The 7961-nt window shown below is 36.4% G+C and overlaps 1 protein-coding gene across 1 annotated transcript in view; it reads right to left on the bottom strand.

Moving 5' to 3' along the window:
* Positions 1-7961, bottom strand: part of LOC107740993 (adhesion G protein-coupled receptor A2-like) — a 93511-nt gene that overhangs the window by 40386 nt on the left and 45164 nt on the right. The gene's annotated exons all lie outside the window — the stretch shown is intronic.

Genomic DNA, 7961 nt, shown 5'->3' on the forward strand with positions numbered 1-7961 from the left:
TAGCATGCAAACAACAATATAATTATATATAACATTTATATATACACATTATATGAATATATTTTCATATGTATATGTATTATTATAATTTAGGCTGTAGCCTTTTTACTAAATGTGAAGAGTTTATTTGCAAAAAAAACAGATACATTTTCAAAAATCATGTTTTTTATTATGTTAGCATGTTTTTATTGTGTTTTATTGTGTTAGTTAGCTGTATATATATATTTTTTACCTAATCAAAATAACCCAACTGAGGTTTGATTGAGATTAATTGGAATGCACAATGAAAAAACATGATTTTTGAAAATTGTTAAAAACGGAGTTATCTGTTTTTGCAAATGAACTCTTCATGTACTGAATTGATTATGTGGCTAATATTGAACCAAAACAAGCAATCCACCAATCAATCAGCCTCTCTTTCCTAATGTCCTTCATCCATGAAGCTCTATCATAACTACAGCAAACAATGCCGCAGCATGATATCATGTGCTGAATATAAACATGAACATTACACAGCTTGATAACAGATATGCTGTATATATTTGCAGGGAACCAAGACATTAACACCGGCATGAGAGAATGCAGTAAAGCGGCCTGTCACATCTGTATGGCCCACTGAGTGCTGCATGATTGACACATTAATAGCTATCAGAGCCAATATACGGAGAGAAGCGGAGGGGAAGAAGGTGAGAAAGTGACCGCAGGAGAAAGTTATGCGCTATTAAATACACGCGTTTGAATTCCTGTGACTACAAAAGAGTGCGACAGCAGGGTAAATAGGACATGTAGTCTATGAATGTGAATTGTTGAATGAACCTCCTCACAAATGCGTGTGTGTGCCAGTAGCAGTGCTCTTGGACGGGGAACAATAGCTGTTTCCTGGCTAGCGTGTCCTCACCCTCATTAGCACTGTGATGAAAAGAGAGACTCTACCCACTGTTTCCTCACACACACACCGCTAGAGTAAAGGTCAGAGCAAAGTGTGCTCTCTGTGTGTGAAGATCAACACAACGGCTCACAGACACTCTCTTATCGCTCAGATGGGGAATGTGGAACGGGAAGAGTTCTCTTCCTAAAGTCTGGAGCGCTCACACACACACACACACACACACACACTGCAGAACCACAATGTCAGCACGGCTGGAGTGATTAAAGACTCATGAAATCTGGAGTTTTATGGCTCTTAATCTGTTTGTCAGTATGGCAGTATATTCCTAAAGCTTACAAAATGATCTTTTAGCACATTTATATACTTAAAATTTACTGTCTTTCTTTTCTAGATAAAAACATTGCTGACTCAGACATAATGTACACTTGTTTGATGTGTTGACTACAATACTAAAGAACTTGACTATACTTTTTATTGTTAATTGTGAAAAAGAAGCTTAATTGCATTGGATGTGCACTTGTAGTGTACTTCAGATCTTAAAAGTATATTTTATATTTTAAAACAGGTAATACAATACTGAAATAATTGTCACTTAGTACACTTTCATAATTATGTCTTACAGTAACACACTTAAAAATGTTCACATTGTAATAACATCAAATTAATATATTTTTTTATTAAAATACATTATAAATCATTGTTTTAGTCATCTTTTTTTCGATTTTATTTTTTAAATAAGTGCACTTATTTTGATGTGTTGACTACCATACTAAAGAACTTGACTATAATTTGTATTGTTAACTGTGAAAAAGAAGTGTGCTTAATTGCATTAAATCTGAATTTTAAATAAAAAAAACTGAACTTGCAGGTAATTATAAATCCTTGTTTTAATAACCTTTTGTCATGTTTTAAATAAGTGCAGTTATTTTGATGTGTTGACTAACATATAAAGCACACGCATAATTTTAACTATAGCGTGTTTTTTGATATTACGTTTAAACGTAATATATTTTAATATATACATATATACAAATTCATCATTACAAATGTGTAATTACAAATATATTTAATATATACAATATAAATTACACTGAAGTATATTTTAGTTTACCATAAATGCTGGTCATTTTAACCATATTTCAAAGACAGTAGAAGTAATCATGAAATTACATATAAAGATTTACTTAAATCCAACTTAAGTGGTTTAAAAATACCCTGCAGTTTAGCTGACTGCATTTAATTATACATTTTAAATTACAATACAATTTCTTTTGATTGTAAATAACATCAAATTATGTGCAATTCAAGTGCAATTCAAGTATATTCACACTTAAGTATATTCTTATGTACTTGTTTCACAGCATGTTCATGTCTTTGATGTAAACTAAATGCTATTGGCTTTGTATAAAAAAGGCAAAAGCTATTGGATACATCCAGGCCCAACTTCCTGTTTCAACAGGAAATGCGTCCACACAAGACAGAAAACTGCACTCATTCAGTGCTTTCACAGGGTCTTTAAAACTCTGGAGCAGTTGCACACAGTTGGGATCCGCGAACCTTCGGGAACTTCACAAAAGGATTTATAAAGAATGATTTTTGATCCGTGTCTTTAAATCACTTACAATCCAAGCCAAAGTCTGCTGAATAATTTCCCCAGCACAGGGTTTATGATTTTCTTAGTAAGACCTTATGTAAGAACATGATGATAGGTATTCAAACATGCAGATGTTTGGACGGGAAAGTCATGACACACTTCAACCACTGACCTGAGATAGCATTTTGTAGTATTTTAACTCTTGATGGAGATTTGGGGTTTATATGGGACACTGTCCTACCAGATGTGATGCGTTGAGTTATAATAATGAGTAATAATGAGTTATAATTCCTAAAATGTATAAAAATTAAAGGGAAAAAAAGACAAGACCGTGCATTTACTTTTATAAAGGAATGAACTGCTCATCCCATTAAGCACTGCAAGTTTATTTCAAAATATGCAAAAACAAATTGTACAAAAGTATAAGTAGCTGCTTTAGTTCACATGGTAATGGGGACTTCAATTACAGGATTTTGACTATTTTGCAGATTTTTTGAAGTTGAAATTACACTAATTTGTGGCTTCACTTAACAACCTCAGAGCTCAAGGTTGATCCGTCTTGAAATGTTTATGAATCAATTGCTAAACAATAATTTAACTGTATTTTTTACTTCTGGATCCAGATTGTTAAACTCGATGTGCTCTATTTAGAATTTCGGCAAATGAGATTTAATGTAAATGAAAATTGCCTTTGGTGAGTAACTGTAAACTGTAATTTTAAAAAGAAACTGCAACATAACACATGGCTTAAGGCAAATTGCTAGAATGATACTCTGACTTAAAAAATAAATAAATAAATAAACAAACAAACAAATAAATTAATTAATTTTGCCTCAGTGGAAAGTTTTTTTTTTCTAACATGCGGTGTCAAATATTCCTCACATTAAGCCACCAAAACAACAACAATAATAATAATAATAATAAACTGTGGGTCTTCTTCAGATTTTTTTGGACAGGTGCATGTTGAGAGCAGAGACTGGCATGAATATGATGATGACTTGTGCTGTTTTTCATAACCACATAAGATGAAAAATATTCAAATTTCTCCATTTCTAATATGAAGTTATATAGTTCATTAGAGTTTATGTAGCCCTGTTGTCAGGCAATATAGCAATTTGGTATATTAATACAGGAAGGAATATGGTGAGGTGTGTTGCTTCGTAGATTTAGGTGCAAATAGCAGAAGCCATTTTGGTTTCGCATGTCATTTCCTGTCCCTGCACAGAGGTTGTTTCTCATTTATTTTTATGGTTTCCTTTCTCTCTCAATTTTTTTTTAAACACTGTTTTTCCCGTAACGCTGGAGTCCTGAGTGGGGGGAGCAGACGTGACCCCGTGTAATGGCCACTAACACACACATCGGACATGCTACACAATGGGGTCCTTATAACGCTGCCTTGAAATTTACATTGACCCACTCCTACCCAAACAGGAAATCTGGATCTGCCTGCTTCTTATTTTTCCAACTCATTTCCTGCTTTTCCTCTCCTTCCTCAGATTATTGGAATAGTTTTCCTCTATCCCGTCTATCCAGTCAAAGGCAACATTTCACTTTTATTTGTACTGAAATTATTGCAAATGATCATCCATTTGAAACCCAAGCACACATAAGGAATATAATCTGAGCATATGTGTAAAATGTCAATGTCATCATTTTAATAATCAGATAAATTGAACCAATGTATTCATATCTAGTTCAGGACTGGCCAGTTTAGACTGAAATATCTAACATATTTTAAGAGCTTGAATTAAATACACATGTAATGTAATGTGAAGTCCAGACCATTTTTTCAGTAAACTCATGAAGAAGTGCACTTTTAAAGAGTTGATTTTCTGTGGTTAATGTTGATTATATATTTGTTCAATGGCAGAAGGAAGGTTCTACGCCAAGATAAACGTTGGGACCGGAATTGTGGAAAATTACTCAGCCTTGTGCTTGGAGCGTGTGCACTTCCAGAAATAAATTAGGTACATGTATTAAAAAATGACCATTTATGCTTTTGGAATGTTGCTTCAGTTGCACTTTGGAAGGAGGTTTGCTGTCAAATCATTTGAAAGGACCCAAATGTAGACGAAAACTAATGCTACAGTCGAGTTTTACTTCATATCCTTATCAAATGATCTAAGCATGTGTATTTCTTCTGTTAGCCACAGACTGACCAGAATAGTGTTTATATATATATATATATATATATATATATATTGTGTTTGATTATACTGATTGGACTTGATTAGGAAAGCCACACACCTGTCTATATAAGACCTTACAGCTCACAGTGCATGTCAGAGCAAATGAGAATCATGAGGTCAAAGGAACTGCCTGAAGAGCTCAGAGACAGAATTGTGGCAAGGCACAGATCTGGCCAAGGTTACAAAAAACTTTCTGCTGCACTTAAGGTTCCTAAGAGCACGGTGGCCTCCATAATCCTTAAATGGAAGACGTTTGGGACGATCAGAACCCTTCCTAGAGCTGGCCGTCTGGCCAAACTGAGCTATCGGGGGAGAAGAGCCTTGGTGAGAGAGGTAAAGAAGAACCCAAAGATCACTGTGGCTGAGCTCCAGAGATGCAGTCGGGAGATGGGAGAAAGTTGTAGAAAGTCAACCATCACTGCAGCCCTCCACCAGTTGGGGCTTTATGGCAGAGTGGCCCGACGGAAGCCTCTCCTCAGTGCAAGACACATGAAAGCCTGCATGGAGTTTGCTAAAAAACACCTGAAGGACTCCAAGATGGTGAGAAATAAGATTCTCTGGTCTGATGAGACCAAGATAGAACTTTTTGGCCTTAATTCTAAGCGGTATGTGTGGAGAAAACCAGGCACTGCTCATCACCTGTCCCAACAGTGAAGCATGGTGGTGGCAGCATCATGCTGTGGGGGTGTTTTTCAGCTGCAGGGACAGGACGACTGGTTGCAATCGAGGGAAAGATGAATGCGGCCAAGTACAGGGATATCCTGGATGAAAACCTTCTCCAGAGTGCTCAGGACCTCGGACTGGGCCGAAGGTTTACCTTCCAATAAGACAATGACCCTAAGCACACAGCTAAAATAACGAAGGAGTGGCTTCACAACAACTCTGTGACTGTTCTTGAATGGCCCGGCCAGAGCCCTGACTTAAACCCAATTGAGCATCTCTGGAGAGACCTAAAAATGGCTGTCCACCAACGTTTACCATCCAACCTGACAGAACTGGAGAGGATTTGCAAGGAGGAATGGCAGAGGATCCCCAATTCCAGGTGTGAAAAACTTGTTGCATTTTTCCCAAAAAGACTCATGGCTGTATTAGATCAAATGGGTGCTTCTACTAAATACTGAGCATTTTTCAGTTTTTCTTTTTTAATAAATCTGCAAAAATTTCAACAATTCTGTGTTTTTCTGTCAATATGGGGTGCTGTGTGTACATTAATGAGGAAAAAAAATTAACTTAAATGATTTTAGCAAATGGCTGCAATATAACAAAGAGTGAAAAATTTAAGGGGGTCTGAATACTTTCCGTACCCACTGTATATATGTGCACATTCATTAATTTAGCAGACTTTTTATCCGAAACAACTTAAAAATGAGGAATACAACAAGCAACATACAGTATACAGTTGTGGTCGTGAACTTTACATACACTGTGCAGAATGTGCAAAATGTTAATTATTTTACCAAAATAATAGGGATCATACAAAAAGAAAATGAACTGGATTTTTACTTATGCAACCTAACTCTTGAACACAATTACAGAAATGCTGCAGCAATTTGCATTAGTCCAACTATTAATATGTTGGAAAAAACACAATTATCCATCAAAAGTCCTGCACGTTGGGCCGGCACACAGTAGTTTAAGAGTAGAGCACTGAAGCACTGTCACTAGGCCAGCAAGAGTACAAAGAAACAGCTGTCTGACAGCACAGAGCACAATATGAGTGAATGAACACAGGACAATGACAGGCTATGTGTGAACACTGCTGCATGTGGGTGGACTTTGAAATCCAGTCAGTCTGGGCTTTAGGAGGGCAAAATGAAAAGGATTTCTTGTGGACGTGAAAGAAGGAAACACAGAGAACAAATACAGAAAGTTGTAAATTCAGTTCAGCTGTGCATTTCACAGACACGGTAAAAATGTCATCTCAAAACTACCTTCATCAGCTCTTTCAGCGATTTCTCAGTGTGAATGTACGCTCTGTCACTCCATCCTGCTTTTGCGTTTCGTGAAAAGCTCAGACGCTATCGGGTCCCGCTAGCAACATAAACACACCCACACTAGCACACATACACACACTCACAAACACACCCCTTGCCTTGAGTTTATCTAATAGTCACATCTGGAGTCTATCAACTCCAGCGGTCTGCCCCCCTTCTTCCTCACACACTCCTCTGGTCCTGCTCTGTCCCGTTCTTTTAACACTTTCTTCACCACGTCGCTACTGGATATGAAGCCTGAGACAACTCCAGCAACTGAATATTCAGTCCCTGCTGTTAGGCGTGTTCATTGGCTCAACATCTCAACAAGAACTCAAAATGAACTCTGGAAGAAGAACTTGGACAGCTGCTGTGCTGCGGAGGAGTTTGGAGGAGTATTTGTGTAAACAGTGAGGCCGAGGTAATCTAGTCCGGTCAAACCATGTCTTGTCAAACTTCTGTCAAACTTGTATTATGATATTACAGCTGAAGTGTGCAATTTTTCTCAGTTTCAAGAATCATTCTTTTATTTCAGTTTGATATACAGGGACAAGATTTCTCTGAAAAGTGTAAAAACTGTGGCACTTTGTCCAGTTCAAACATTGTTCTGTTTGTTTGAGCATCCTGAACAGTCTGACACAGCAACAGTTCAACCAATGGGGTGAGTTTGGGGGCGGAGCTTTCTGTTTGGCTGACTAGTGAAAGATGAGGGGAGAGTTCATGAAACAATCAAAACAATCATTTTTTTGCAAGTTGGTTAGCCACTTGTTGAAAGTAGTGCAGAAGAAATTGTTTCACAGAAAGTGATAATTGATCATTTTTACAAACACTGGACCTTTTTTGATACAAAAAAACTTTATAAATTAACAAAGAAAAGAAACAAAATATAAAAATGTAAAAACTGCATTTCATGGCTAATTTAGGAAACAGTCATAAAAAGGGTATTCTTTAAGAAAACTTAAGTGGCTTTTTATTTTAAATTTTTTTTATTTTAATATTATATTATCTGCAAGTACAACCGTAGGTCTGATTATAGAAGTAAAATTGGTTGTGATTAGGGTTTAAAATTAACACCCGCCAACCCGCCAAATGCGGGTAAAAATCAGCTGTGGCGGGTAACGCTGTCAAATCACTAGCCAATTTGGCGGGTTACTTTTCGTAAGTTATGTTCACTCATTCATTTCTTGGGGAAGTTGCATGTATGCTGTCTAATAATCAGATAGAACGGTTAAACAAAGGAATTAAATTGTATATAAAAAGTATTATAACGATTGCTTTTATATTATTAGTAATAGAAAGGCAAACATTATAATACT

The sequence above is a fragment of the Sinocyclocheilus rhinocerous genome, unplaced genomic scaffold (genome assembly GCF_001515625.1).
Source record: "Sinocyclocheilus rhinocerous isolate Xijiao unplaced genomic scaffold, SAMN03320098_v1.1 scaffold1548, whole genome shotgun sequence".
Classification (NCBI taxonomy): Eukaryota; Metazoa; Chordata; class Actinopteri; order Cypriniformes; family Cyprinidae; genus Sinocyclocheilus; species Sinocyclocheilus rhinocerous.